Here is a 15,241-nt window from a genome sequence, read left to right as displayed (position 1 = left end):
GACACTAATTGTTATGGGTCACTGACTGAACGCTTGTTACAAGACACTAAAAGATAACGCGTGAGCTCTCCCAGCAACGTTGCCGTCCCAATCAACGATACGCTCGTTGCACCAAATGCATACTCGTTGCACCAATTCGCAACGAATCGAACGATGTGAAACATGAAATACATATATGTATGGATATGTATGTATATGTATGTATATATGTTTGTAGGTATGCTCGGTCTTTTTTCCTTTTATTTGTTTTTTTTTCTTTTTTTTTTTTTTTTTTATTTTTTTATTTCATAGTCCTTGGTCAAATCGATCTCTCCTAATTTCGTCGTTCGTCTCGTTACGCGTTCGAGTATTTAATTACCGTGTCAACGTTACTACAAATTCTGATAACTATTTTTTGCGAATCTTTTAATACTTTCGAGAATTGAGAGATTTTTCTTTTTTCTTTTTTCTTCTTTTTATTTTTTTTTATTTTTAAAATAATGTAAATTATTATTTTTAAAATGATAGATACGCGATATATACAGAGCGAATGATGTGAAATATTGTTTGGCGTAAGAAAGAAGATGGATGGATTAAAAAACAAAATATATGCAATTTTACTTTTACGATAACGTCGATGGATTTTTAATAACAGCTAAGATAAGAAAAAAAATTTCTTTGAATAAAGTCATATAGTATATTTGTTTCTTTTAATAATTCTCATGAGATATATTTTAAATAATTACTTAGAAGCTTGATTTATTTCGAAATCGACGAGGATTGACGTTTAAATCGATTAGAAATTGACTCGAATGGAAACACCATAACTATCTGCGTTCAAAGTGATTTATTTCCTTCTCAAGAAGGATTTGTAGGTATCGATAAAGCGTAAATCGACTACCGGCCTTTACTATTTGCATTACTGTAGAAATGTTCCATGAGATTACTTACCTTTTATTTCCTCAGATCCTTACAGAGAAAATTTTTGCTTACGCACCATTTTTAAAGTTATTTACCAAGCAAACAACGTCATCCATTCATCGAATTACGAAAATTCGATCTGCCGACGATGTTAAATTTTCAACTGATTTTAATTATGTCCTATTTACTTGACCGATATTCGATTTTTTTTTCGCAATTTTTTTATTCGCATGTAAAGTATTCATAAAAAATATGACAGCTATAAAATATATATAAAATGAGATTTTATAACATTTTTTTCAATTGCTTTTATAAAAAAACAAACTTTATAATATTGTATATATATATGTATATATAGTACATGTTCTATATTATAAAGTATATATATATATATTTCATTAAATTTTTTTACTTCTACGTTCTCGACTCAATTTCTATGATAACTTACGATAAATTGGTGTATAAGTTTCATGAGAAAGCCAGTAGATGATTATCTTTAAACAAGTTCATTTGATTTTTATTCCCAGCCATTCTTTCAGATGTTATGTGTGTGGATGCATATAAATGCACAGATAAACTGGTTTTCATAAATATATATATATATATATATATATATATATATATATCTACTATCTTGTATATTTATAATACAATTCTGTGAATATGACGCTCCATTTTTATAAAAATGATGATAATAGAAGGAACTTTCTTCTTTGTTTATATAAAAAAAAAATTTCAAACCTTTTTTCAATATATAAATATGAGAAACAAAAAATTTTCAAGAAAAATATGTATTTGATATTATCGCATTATTTTGTAAAAATGATTTCTATTTGTTCCTAATCGATTCCTATTTATCTTCTATTTTAAATATTATACAAAATTAACAGATTGTACAAATAATCTTTGATCGAATATAATCTTTAATAAAAAATCAAAATAAAAATTCATCAATGATTCTACTTGTTCGAAAGTATGAGCCAATTTATCGCAAGTTGATTTCAAATCTACATCCTGAAGACCAAGGTTGCTCACTTTTCTGACGCACGCAATGTTAATCAATTGCGTTAGTTTTACGTATGTACGCGAAGAAAGATTATTTTTTGTTCATTCAATAGCAGGTTTCAGAAAAAGGAACATGCTAATATTAGTAATAGAATATTGATTTATTAAGAGGTAATATCGAATTTTCATATTTACGATTCAACGAAAGCAATTTCTTATGGTTAATAGTGGCTATTTGTTAAAGTTAATTAACATTCAAATTTAAAACATCAAAATTAATGAGAATTTAATAAAAAAAATTATCAATGCCAATTCTATCAATGTCAACCTCTATTTATCCTCGTCCTATTATTTGCATATATTTGTTTAATTATAAAATGAATATACGATTATAATTCAAGGCTTATCATGTTGTTTTTTTCTTTTCTTTTCTTGTTTTTTTCATTTTTTTTCTTTCCTTTTTAGATCTAAGAGGAAACGTAACATATATTTATGGCGAAGGTTATAAAGGCGAAGATCAAGAATATCCTGTCACGAATAACAATATATCCTACGACAACAAGAATACGTTTGAATTAGAACGTATGTACGTTGTTTAAATAAATTTCAAATAATAGCTGTCATATTTCGCTAAAGATAAATTTGATGTAAATGATATATGTATTTGTACAAATGGAAGATAAGAACTTTATTATAGATTTAAACGAAGAAAATTGTAACAGAGGCATTCAAGTAAGATTGATTCACATTAAATGGTTGATTTATCGTATATATTAAAACTTGCCAGACATATTATATTATGAAAATTTTTTTGGAAAAAATAAAATAATTTCCAGACGAATAATTTAACGTGGTCGTATATATAAATTGTAGGAAGAAAGTGACAAAACATCGGCGAGAAAATTGTATAAGTTACATCAACGTTCGTTCTTTTGTGAATACACTTATGTTAGGTTTAATAAAGTTGCGGTTTCTTTGCCTTTCCTTCACACCCGCCATTTGTTGAGGAACGCGTGGGAAACGTTTTAACCAAGCAGATGTTGTCTCACAATCAGACCTGATATTTCTCCAGTTGATCGTTGACTTTATGATTCATTGTTAGGCCTAACAAAATGGTTAACTCCAGGAGGGATATTGAATAAACTCCTACGATCATTTTAATTACATTCTATCTCTTGTCATCTTTTTATTACTAGGATGGGAATATGCTTCATTAATTTTCATGCAATTTTTTTTATTCTTGAAACATATAAAATTATGGAAACCGTAAAAATTTATTTAAACTTCTTTCGAAATCGAACTTCGTTATGAACTTCGTTATGACGTCAATGATCTTAAAATTTAAATGGCAATATGAAATGTTTTTCCTTTATACATATATATATATATTCTTTCATATATGTAATATATATATTCTTTTTTTTTTATATGAATTTATTCTATATCTTATTATTTTTATATACGAAATTATCCAAACAATAATGGAATTTCTTGATTAAACTTGCAAATCTTTATTATGCATATTTCGAGAAAGAACCGAGCGGTCCTCTCGTTGTTATTTGCATGAATTCCGTCTGGCATTTGCTGAGACACGATAAATATACATTTCTGTTGTTTAAGATCAAGTCGTTCCCGTGGATTCTTTTAAGTTCATAAATTCGATTCTTTTAAATATCAACGCGATCAATTTTTAATAACAAATAATTTAATCAAGTGATCATTTTATTTATTTTTCTCATGTCGATTGATTTTTAAGAACTATTTTTAAATAATAAAACGAAACGATATCCCATATACGATAACTTTTTATATTATTTTATAAAAAAAAAAAAAAAAAAGATGAAAAAGATAATAAAAATCAGAGGACATTTTTTATTTTATAAAAATTCATCCGCAGAAAAAATTGATGGGCTTTATCTAAACGACGAGAATCTAACGTAATCATGCGAATAGCTCATGCGACAAAAGGAAGGATTCTCGAGATTTGCGATCCAAATCGAGTTCACCTTCTTGCGTGATTTCCTTACGCGACGTCCTCCTACTGTCCTTCGACAGGATGCAATAATTTCGTGCGGTAAGATAACAACGTGCGAGTTTCCGCAGGAAAACATAAGGTAAGAAGAAGAAGAGAAAGAAGAAAGAGGAGGAAACCACTAGCCTTTGTAATTTATGCACGAGTGAGAATGTTTTCTTTTTTTTTTTCTTTTTTCTTTTTTTGCGATATTTGAACGGACTTGAAATCGACGATGCGTGTCTTCCCTTTCCTTGGATGACTTATTGTTCGATCATACCATTTGAAGCTTCATAGCATGTGCCACTATTTTTTATAATCCTTTGTTTATCACTGATTCAAAGGAAATATTTGCATACGTAAATATATATATATATATATTTTTTTTTTTTTTTCAAAATATTCCTCGTATTTTTGTAGATATTATTTGAATTTTTCAAGAATATATATATTCTTTTTTCTTTTTTTTTCTTCTTTTCTTTTGATGTCTCTAAATAGTTTTTTTTATAGTATTACATTTTCAATGTAATATTTAATTAACTATTTCTCTTATAACATTTTGATATTCGACTTAGAAACGTTCGAAACAATACTCAGTAAAAGATGCTTTTTAACTTTCAATGCATCGCCCTTACCATACCCTCCCCCATCCCATTACCATGTTTCGTCTAACGTGCTAAGAAAGCTTTTCTCTCGTTTCTTTCGTTATAATTCACAGCACTCCCCTTTCGACTTTTGGTACGTGCTTAGAACGTAAACGAATACTCGGCATTTAAACTCGTTCTTTGAAGAAATAACAACGGAGTTTAGTAGCGGTCGTCGGTAAATGATAAGTACATAAAAGTACATAAGTATCTATCTAATGTCAAAGCTAGTTTCGACCTTTAATCATCTTCGCTAGCTTCGTTCTCGATTCAGTCGTATCACGTGAGGTCTATTATTAGCAAAGTAAAAAAAAAGCAACACAAAAAATAAATACAAAAAAAAAAAATAGAAAGAAAACAAACAAACAAAAACACGCATAGGGACACATTCACACGCACACAAATACAGAGAAATAGTACGCATTGATCATTAACCGTGTGCAAATCCTTTCTGATAAAACCGCATGACATTTAACGAGATGGCAAACGTTGCATCGCAACGTGCTGCGAATCGAGCGAATCTCTACACCGATGAAAGAAGAGAATGCGTTGTTCTTCTCATGAGTTGGTAAGCCGAACATTACGACATGTTTCTTCGGGTGATAGAAAGAGAGAAGAGATTGGAAAGGGAGAATTTAAAAAGAGACAGAAATCTCGTGCCGCATGAGGAGTCAATCACGGGATCTCGGCCGAGGAGTCACGTTTTCATTGGGAATGTATTTTTGTGTATATATATATATATATATATATATATATATATATATATATATGTACTTGATTTCGTAAGTACCATTACCACCATCGCTTCTTCTTTTACTTCATTTGTAAGAAATCTTGGTTCTTTCGAAGATTCTTTCGAAGAAAGTGCATCGATCCTGTAATCTTTCTCGGTCAATGATTTAATAGTCGATTCGATTAATTTCTTTGGAATTCTCGAATGAATATTAAAAATACCCGTTTAACTGTTTATCCATACGTGTTAAATAAATTTGTGTAACAGAATTCTTGTGCCTGTGAAATCTTTATCAAAGATTAAGCAATTCACTTGAATCAATGTTCTTATCATCATTTTACTTTTTTTATTTTTAAGATGAATCATGGTGAAATAATAAAAGCAATGTAAGTTATACAATGGTAAGGAACATTGAACTTACTATCTAAATTTCTACGTTCTATCTAGAATACGAGAAACGATCACTATGTTATGATAAAATAAGAAACAATAGAAAATGTATGACTATTTACTTCTGGTATATTCTCCTTATATATATTTACAAATAGCAGCTGTGATCAAAAAAGCACGTGTCGTTTTTGCGTGATAACTCTTAAGACGTATAAGACGATAAAGTATCAAGATAGTACTAAATTACTAATAACCTTCTAACGTTCTATCTATGTCTGTACGACCGTTGAAACGTCTCAATAATGTTTCTCTGAAATAATCAGAAAAATGATTGCAACACAGAAAGAGAAGAATTCTTCTTTCTCATCATCCTTTAAAGATATTATTTTTCTATGGAACAATTTCACTTTCAACAATCTAGGTAAATTTACTATAGTCAGGTATGATACAGATAGATGTATCTACGAACAACCTTCGTAAAGAACTGTCAAATGTCAAAATCAAAAACATTACAAATCGTATACGCCTCTTTCGTGTAAGACATGAATACATATTATATTTGAAAACGTATGATGCAGAAAATGAAAAAGTTTGAAAAATTTTATTATGGTTGATTCATGGTCACTGATATAGGTGATCATAAGAATTAAGGATATATGAGATCGAACACGAGGTAGGAGGTATGATACATAAAACGTATGTACGTGGCATAAGCGAATGAATTACGAGTACATTCACTATTGTTTAGGACATATGTCCTTTTCTTTCTTTCTCTCTGTTTCTAACTCTGTATGTCGTGAGCTCTAAGTAGGTATTATTTCTCACCTTGATATCGAAGAAAAATCATTCGCACGACCGACCTCGATCTATCGTTTTTTTGTCTATGTTCCTATCGATATCCGTTAAATTTTCATTTTCACTCGATTTATTTTATATGTAGATTTATCTTAAAAAAAAAAAAAAAAAAACGAATTCTCTTAATACGCTTTCAAAACGTATTGATTGTTACTTAACACGATTACACAAACCTTTTTATCGTATCTATATATTACAATTTTTTAAGATTATATTTTTATAAATAGACAAACGTAAGATATTAACGATTTGAATACACTGACAAAATATACAATTAATATGCAAAGATCAAGAATATATATATAATTAGAAAGGTTAACTTGTAAACTTAGACCGATAGAATATACTTATATAAGTATAATGATTAAAGAGAGAAATATGTTCAGTGATAGTTATCTTTTATAAAAGAATAAAAAAAAGAAAAAAAAAAAAGAAAAGAAAAGAAAGAAAGAAAAAAGACAAAGAAAGGAAAAAAAAAAGACAAAGAATACATAAACCAGGATACAAATAATAAGATTTATAAATCATAAATGTTTTAATCAGTTAAGACATTGGATTCGTTACTCTCGATCATACGGCTACTATTATTAGCAGTAAAGTATATTCTTGGTTGAAAATGTGGGTAAATGGTATAAGGACGGTCACTCGTGTTCGCTCGTATTCGCACGTGTCTTACGTCGAATACTTTTTGTTCTAATTGTTACGAAGACAACGACACAAGCGAGCAACCAAGCAAGCAAGCAAGCAAGCAAGCAAGCATGAGAGTCCTTAGCGTAACGAATCGAGCGTGTAGAAGAAACACCATACGTGAAAGTACGGCTTTAACGATAGGATTGATAAACGTGACGAAAAGTCGAATAGATAAGTTTTAAATGTTGCACTAAGCGCAAACCAACACGATACTCTTTCTCGTTTCTCAAAGCGCGAGATCGGTTCACCAGGTGTTTGGGTTATACGGCACGAGCTCGTAATTGTGTTTGCACCTGCGAGTCTCGCATGTATGCCTCGTGAAACGAATGATAGATCGCGATCATTCGACGTTAGGTCATACAAGAGCGTAACCTGAAAATGGTGTATGTTAGAACTTGTTCGACCGAGCTGACTCATAACCGGAGAACAACCATTCTCATTTCTCTCATATTTTACTCAGTATTCGTCACTAAGATCTCTTTTCCAAAAGGAAAGAACAGGAAAAAAAGAAAGAAAATATTCTCAAGAGAATGTTATTTAGATTAAACGAGATCTAACGATTATAACAATTTACATAGATACAAAAAGAGTATTGATTAGATATCGTTATATATGTTTATAGTTTCGTAATGTAATTATCGTAAGATAAAAATAAATTAAACGATAGTTTTATTCTTATAATATTCTCATTATCCGTAAAAGTACAGATTTTTCATCATAACGCAAATTTATATTTACAATGAATATTGAAATGATATTACAAGAAAGATCATAGATATCGTTAACCATGACTAACGAAAGGTTAAACGATTATTAGTTACATGATTGGATCTCTCTTTGTCTACAGGTGCTACTTCGAACAAAGATATTTCTGAATGCTGACTACCACATGATTTCTTGCTACCGGCTCCTAACTTATACGCCACTCCTTTTGACTTCATTTCCCTTCGAACAATCTTTCGGTTGTTCCATGCAAATCGTTGATTAACGTAATCCTTTTTTAAGATTCCTTAGTTTAAAATTTGCGCGAGAATCTAATTTCCTTCGATGTAAAAGTCTCTAGAAAGATTCAAATAAAAGCATAACAAATTAATTGCTACGCATTCAAATGGAATGATCAGTTTTTAATACCTTTATTCAATTTACTTTCTCATCGGATTGATTGAATAAGATGAAATGTAAAATTTTAAAAGGAAATAATTATTTCTAATACAATTATTTGCAAATAATTTCTGACATTAATTTTTTTTTTTTTTTTTTTTTTTTTTTATAGTAAATTTAGAATTTTTAAGCATATTTAAACTAATTTAAAGTAAATTAAAATTCAAATAAATTTAAAGATTTTTATATTTTAATTACACAAAAAATAGAAACAATTTTTGAAAATCAGGAAATGTTTTTTGCATCACATTATTTATTAAAAAAAAAAAAAAAAAAAAATATTAAGGATCATGTGTTCCTTACGATATAATATTTTCTATCGTGATAAATTCTGTTATATAAATTCGTATAATTTTTTTGTTCGATTTACCTTGGCCTACATTACTGCATTTGGTCCTTTTAGATGAAAAAGAAGAAGAGGAAGAAAAAGAAGAAAAAGAAGGAAGAAATATCGAGCACGATTACGAGCCGTATCTCCTCGACGCCTTATTTAAACCGGCGTCTCGAAACAAGCTCGTTTAAAGATAGAGCAATTTTCATTCATCACTGATTGAATAAAATATAATCACGATATATTAAATAATCGGATGTGTAGATTTTTCTTTTTAACGTTCTGAAACAAACGGAATGTTTATCTTTATTAGGATATTAATACAAATTACTTAAAGATTTGCTTCGTAAAGATGTACTCCTTTGTTGAGTGAAATGAGATTAAAAGTTCAAAATTATACAATATCATCGATAATATTTCAATATTATTTACAAATATTTTTATGTTGGAAATCATTCGTATAATTAAATCAGAAATATGAAATTTATTTTTATAAATAATCGTCAAAAAAAAAAAAAAAGAACGAAATTATAGAACATCCTCTTAGGAAAATTATCGTTTCGATTTAAACTTTCTCCCTTTCATTAATGATCATTGCTTTTCCTGTAACGAATGATTCATTTAAAGCAGAACTTTCTCACTGGTATTACATAATTTCATCTAGAAATGAAGCACGTGACAAATCAGGTATCAGCCGAGTACCGTTAACTCATTTTACTCATCTACCTACCTATCTCAAATATTTCTCATACTTGTGTGAAATTTATCTTATCTGAATAACGAGTTAATTATTCTTTATACTCTAAATATAATAAAAAAAAAAAAAAAAAAGAAAGAGAAAAAAAGGATATTGCGCTCGGTAGTTATTTGAGGATCGCACCGTATCTCGACAGTAATTGTAACAGACAACCTGGTTCCTTAACTGCAATGAGTACAAGGCTGTAATGCCGCAATCTTACTTTCAGTTACGCTTATGTCCGTGTTATCCTGGCAACTTCTGCTAAATATTTTCGTTTCTCCCTTTCATACTTTATCAAGGTCGATCGTAATAAAAAGTTAAATATAAAATAGGTATTCCTTTTTCTTTCTCAAATAAGTCTAATCAATTCTTTTTTTTTTGTTTTTCTTTTCTTTTTGTTTTTTTTTTTTTTTTTTAATACCAACTTATCAATTTGTTGATAAGATAAAATTATAGAGTATGTGAATTGTTGGAATAAAAATTCCTCGGCGACTTATATCACCAAATTTATCTTACATAATACAAGTGACAGTATCAAATATATGAGACAATAAAGACAATAGCTTTTATCCTGTTTGTACATACATATATGTATATATGTATATATATATATATATATATGTAGAATGTCGGTTCTGAAAAACTTATCGTCGATGATCATTTAACAAATGGAATAAATATTGTTATTTATATTTAAAAAATATTGTCGTTTTAATTAAAGTACCTACATTAAAACGTATTCAAAAGTATAGTCATAAAGAAGACCGATTCCGTAATTTTTGATTACGAAAGAAGTATATAATTCGAGTATGGATAATCGTATTTAAAGGTTCGTTACGAATTTCAGGAACAGACAAGGCGTACACGGCTTGCGATTTCCGTGCATTAATCCCAGGCAGGATCTCGATGGAAGCTGCGCTACGTAATCCGGCTTTTGGTATATGTGCGAGGTTGAATAACACGTTGAGTAAGCCGACATGCAATATTGGAGCAACGAGTTTACACGTGCCTTCTACACACATATATATTTATTATAGACGATAACTTCTCTTCTTGAATAGAAGCCCAGTTTAGCAAGCCACTATAGGAGAGATTAGATTCGATTTATCCACTGACGATTATTAATTCAATTCGATTATATCGAGAATTGGTTGTTAAAAATTTTACCACCAAACCTGAGCTAATTCACAAAATAGAAATTTAATCTTCTATTGGTATTTAATGTTTAACATTAATATCCGTATATGATTAAGTAGAGTTTATCCAATTAAAAACGTTTAATAATTCTCGGTAATAAATACCGACTATCCAACATATTTTATTTTATTTTATTTTTTCTTATTTTTTTTTTTTTTCAAATATATTCTAACCGAATCTAACTACAAGCTGAGTTAAAACGCGCCGTCTTTTCTCATGGATCCTATGAAGTAGATACTTAGATACTTCCAATTTTCTGAAGAAACGTCAGCGCGCCGGAAGTATTTCGGAATTCGTCACTGACGTGCAACCAGGACGTGAGATGAGAGTAAATTACTCGTTCCTCTTTGGACAAAGACAAGTTTCTTCGAACGGGCTTTCCAACAAGTACAACCGTTCATATATAATTCTTTGTGGAAATATGTACTACGAGAAATACATAATTCAATTTTTTATTCGATTATATTGACTTCGAAAATAAATGATAAAGTATATCCAAACGAAGTGTCCAACAAACTCTGTCTCAGTCTGTCTCTCTCTCTCTCTCTCTCTCTCTCTGTCTCTCTCTCCCTCTCTCTCTCTGTCTCTCTCATTTGATTTATGAATATTTGAATATGTGGAAGAATTAAAAAAATGTTCGTTTTTTTCTTTTTTCTTTTTTTCTTTTTTCTTTTTTTTTTTACTTTAACCAAGATTCTTTTTCAAGTGCTTCTTTAAAATATCAGGTCTCCTTGAGATTGTAATGATTTAACTTTCAAATATTTTTTAAGTTATTTTCTTTCAGATACTTTTTAAAGAAAAACTTTTAGAAAAAAATGTAAATGGCAACGAAATAGAAGCAAGAAACTCTCGAAAATAGTAACACTTCCGGCTTTGATATATTGGTATTTAAATAATAATTATCAGTTGCCCGACAAGAAATATCGATACGGTATGGCGAACACGAGATACAAAAAAAAAAAAGGGGGAATCAATGAGGTACGACTTGATACGAGCGAAATTTCACGATATCGTGCACGTAACTGCTTTCAGAGAATAAAAGAAAATTCTGTGCAGATATCGATATTGCATAAACGGCCCTCTACCAGTTTACGATTGTTCTTCTCGGTTTAGTGTGATATTTATAACGAGAATATCACGTCTCACGACAATTGGCAAGATATTTTTTAACATAAATATTCATATAATGATGATAACATCTCGAATATCTCGTAAACGTAAAATATCATTAAAGCATAAAAGATATAATTGTTTTTAATCGTACCTGGCAAATTCAAGGTCTCTCCATTTCCAATTAACGCTTTGATTGCTATCTCTTTCGTCACTATAAAAAATATTAATCGTACGATAGCTTTAAATGATTTTCTAAGTAGCAATCATCTCGTTGTAAACTTGAAAGCGTGTTTATTTGATGAATCGTAACTTCATAGATCCTCTTTCAAAGATCGATATCTTTCAAGTCGATTTGAATGGTAATTCAATAATATCAAAGATTACCCAGAGATCACTATTAAAATTATATTTATTTATTTACAAACACAAAATCAGCTTGTTTTTCGATATAAGGATCAATGATAAATCATTCGATCAATTTTTTAAAGATATATCACGATAAAAGAAGGAAGATCTTTCGAAATTTCCAATAGCACCTTATATCACTGTCCAATAATAAAATCGACACAGGACACCAGAAAATATCGATCGATCGCGATCGATCGCGATCGCGTTTTGTTCGCCTCTCTTGCTCTCGATCCCGCTGCTTCGACTGAGCATCCGCGACTGCGACGGATATTCGAATCGGCGACTTCACCGAGAGCGTGTTCCTTCCTTCGCTCGTTCGCTCGTTCACTCGCGCGAGTTAGCGCCACTACTATCACAAACGACTATACTTAGTGACTGCGAGTCTATACATATGAGAAAACCATGCGGGTGGGGTCTACAGTTTTCTTCCTTAGTGCCAGCCTCAACTCTATTATACAAAAAATTCTAATCTTTTTCGAGCCTTGAACGAAAACTTCAATACAAGGCAATTCGATGAAATGGCCTCGTATTCTTGAACGATTAATATCGATCTTTTTTACTTGATCGTTTGATCTAATTTATATAAGTGTGGAAAAAAGGATATATCTTTAAAAAACTATAATCGAAAACAAAAATGAATACGCTTGTTAATATATGTATATTAAATTGGCCAATAAGTATTAGAATATTTTTGTAAAGGATACTCGCATTATTTTATTTAAATATTAAATACTGAAGATAATCCAAACGAATAAGAATTGACTTAATGAGGATAATCATCTAAATTTCTTATATTATATTTTATAAATAATATTTATATATATATATATATTATTTTTGTAAGTATTCTAATATAAATAATTTATATATATATATATATATATATATATATATATAAATTATATATATATATATATATAAAGTTTACAATTACATAATGAATACATAAGTTTGATACAAATTGGAAAGAAAATTGACTATTTAACAACAGTCATGCGAATGGGGACGACTATCACATCGAATCTTGTCGAATCATAGTCTGTAACATTGATCAAACTACTAGATCGCTCGAAAATTACGTAGCACAATTTTTGATTCTGAATTTATAACACTTCATTGGACATTTCCTTCCTTCACTTTAACTCGTTCTATTTTATCTTTTTCATTCATTATCCACTTACTTTCGTTCTTACATATCCTTTTTTTTTTTTTAATAGAATCAACTTATTTGTTTACATTTAAATAATTTTATATAAAAAGATTTACTTGGAAATTCAGAATTGATACCGAACTATTCCAAAGAAGATCCTTTTCGAAGAAGGAAGAACTACGCTTCCACGTTTATTACGACACTTTCGGTTATTACTTTATTATGTAATATCTTACAAGATCTTATATATGGTCGGTGAAAGGGATTTAAATTTATCTAACACTAGGACGAGTTTTGATCGAAGACCCTCGATTTGGATATTCCTTATTTATGATTTATTTTTATTCACTGTTTTCTTTACGTTCATTGTTATTGATTAAACGTCATTTAATACATGTCATTGAATCATTATACAATAGATTTCTAATTATCGTATACGTAATTCAATGTTACATCTATCTAATCAATTGACAAACATAACATTTTGTTTCATTTATTTTCTTTAACATTTATTTATATTGCAGTAAAATACAAAAAATATTTAATTAATTGAAATAACAAAGTGAAACGACAAATTGTTCTTTTTGCAATTACTATTTATTTCCACATACTAATTATATTAGTTTATCTTTCTGGTTTATGCAACAAAAGTACAAAGATGTAATCGATGTTATACACAAAACACCTTCTAATTTCGTAATCATGTAACAATACTGGGACCATGAAAGTTAATTTGTCTCGCGAGAAACCATTACAATTTTTCTTCACGCATTTCGCGTGCTAACCACTTAAGATGCGCGTTCATTTGCATGAGCAAAGTTATGTTTATGCTATACGACTCTTGTATTAATTGTTACGTAATACTAATGTATCTTAAACGAAGACATTAGAATGAGATTATATACATATAGGAATGAAGAATTCCAAAATGTAAATAACATTTAATTGAATTTATTATTTCTTTTAAACAATTAAGTACATATATAATTATAAATATATAATTATAAACTATATTTAAAAAACTATATATATATACAATATATATATATATATATATATATATATATATATATATATATACAATTGTTAAAAGAAACAAATAAGAAATCCTTAAAGAATCTCGTTTCTATGTGGTTTCGTTTTTTGTTTTTTTTGTAACTCTCTTCGCCTCTACTCTTTTTCTCTCTCTTATCACCCTTGGACATCAGTAACCAGACCGGCTCGATCGTTAGTCCAAGACGTTTTTTAACTCATTGGTAAGAGAAATGACCAGTCGTTGAAACGAGGCAAGGGTGAAGGTCACACTAGTTGCGAGAACGATTTAAGAATCGTTCGCGCAATCTTGCATATATACTTCTAATTGAGTCATCTTTTATGATATATATATATATATATATATATATATATATATACATTTTTTTTTGTTGAACGAAAAATTTAAATAATAGGTTTATATTATTTTTTATACAAATCGTATATGTATTATATTTCAAATAAAAGAATTTTTTTTTTTATATTTGACGAAAGATTATATTAATTATCTTGTCAGTCTAAACAAAGAAATTTTACGTCATTTCGAGATAATATTTAACGTTGTTATTTTAGTCGTTTTTTGATAACCATTAATTGAAGAAAAGAGGAGGTCAATCGTGGTTCAAAGTTCGTCGATTTACTTGTACCTACTATATAAAATTTAATGATAATTACAGAAACTTTCGTTCGATGTCAAAGAATACTACGTGCTGGCATTTTAGTAAATGGAAATCTTTCGTAATAAATTGAAAGTCTTCGATCGATTAGGTAGTACGTGTCTCTAGACGTATTCTGGTCAATGTCACGTTTACTAGCATTAACAGTGAAATTTACGACAAAATGAGTTAACATTAAAGAATGATGACATAAATACAAAGAAGA

General features: G+C 29.2%; 1 protein-coding gene across 6 annotated transcripts in view; it reads right to left on the bottom strand.

Annotated features, from left to right (window-relative positions):
- LOC124951429 (torso-like protein) overlaps positions 1-12,490 on the bottom strand; it is a 24,220-nt gene extending 11,730 nt beyond the window's left edge. For 2 of the 6 annotated variants that reach the window (XM_047499786.1, XM_047499790.1), the window contains exons 1-2: positions 12,306-12,489; positions 11,921-11,980 (exon numbers count right to left, since the gene is read on the bottom strand). The gene's annotated coding sequence lies outside the window, so the exon portion shown is untranslated. Of the gene's footprint in view, positions 1-11,920 lie in introns of all 6 variants that reach the window. The other 4 variants (XM_047499784.1, XM_047499789.1, XM_047499788.1 and 1 more) reach the window with 4 other exon arrangements.
- Between the last annotated feature and the right edge of the window lie 2,751 nt (positions 12,491-15,241).

The sequence above is a fragment of the Vespa velutina genome, chromosome 9 (genome assembly GCF_912470025.1).
Source record: "Vespa velutina chromosome 9, iVesVel2.1, whole genome shotgun sequence".
In the NCBI taxonomy this organism is placed as follows: domain Eukaryota; kingdom Metazoa; phylum Arthropoda; class Insecta; order Hymenoptera; family Vespidae; genus Vespa; species Vespa velutina.
Note: the sequence above shows the minus strand (reverse complement) of the source record. Positions and strands in the feature narration are given on the sequence as shown.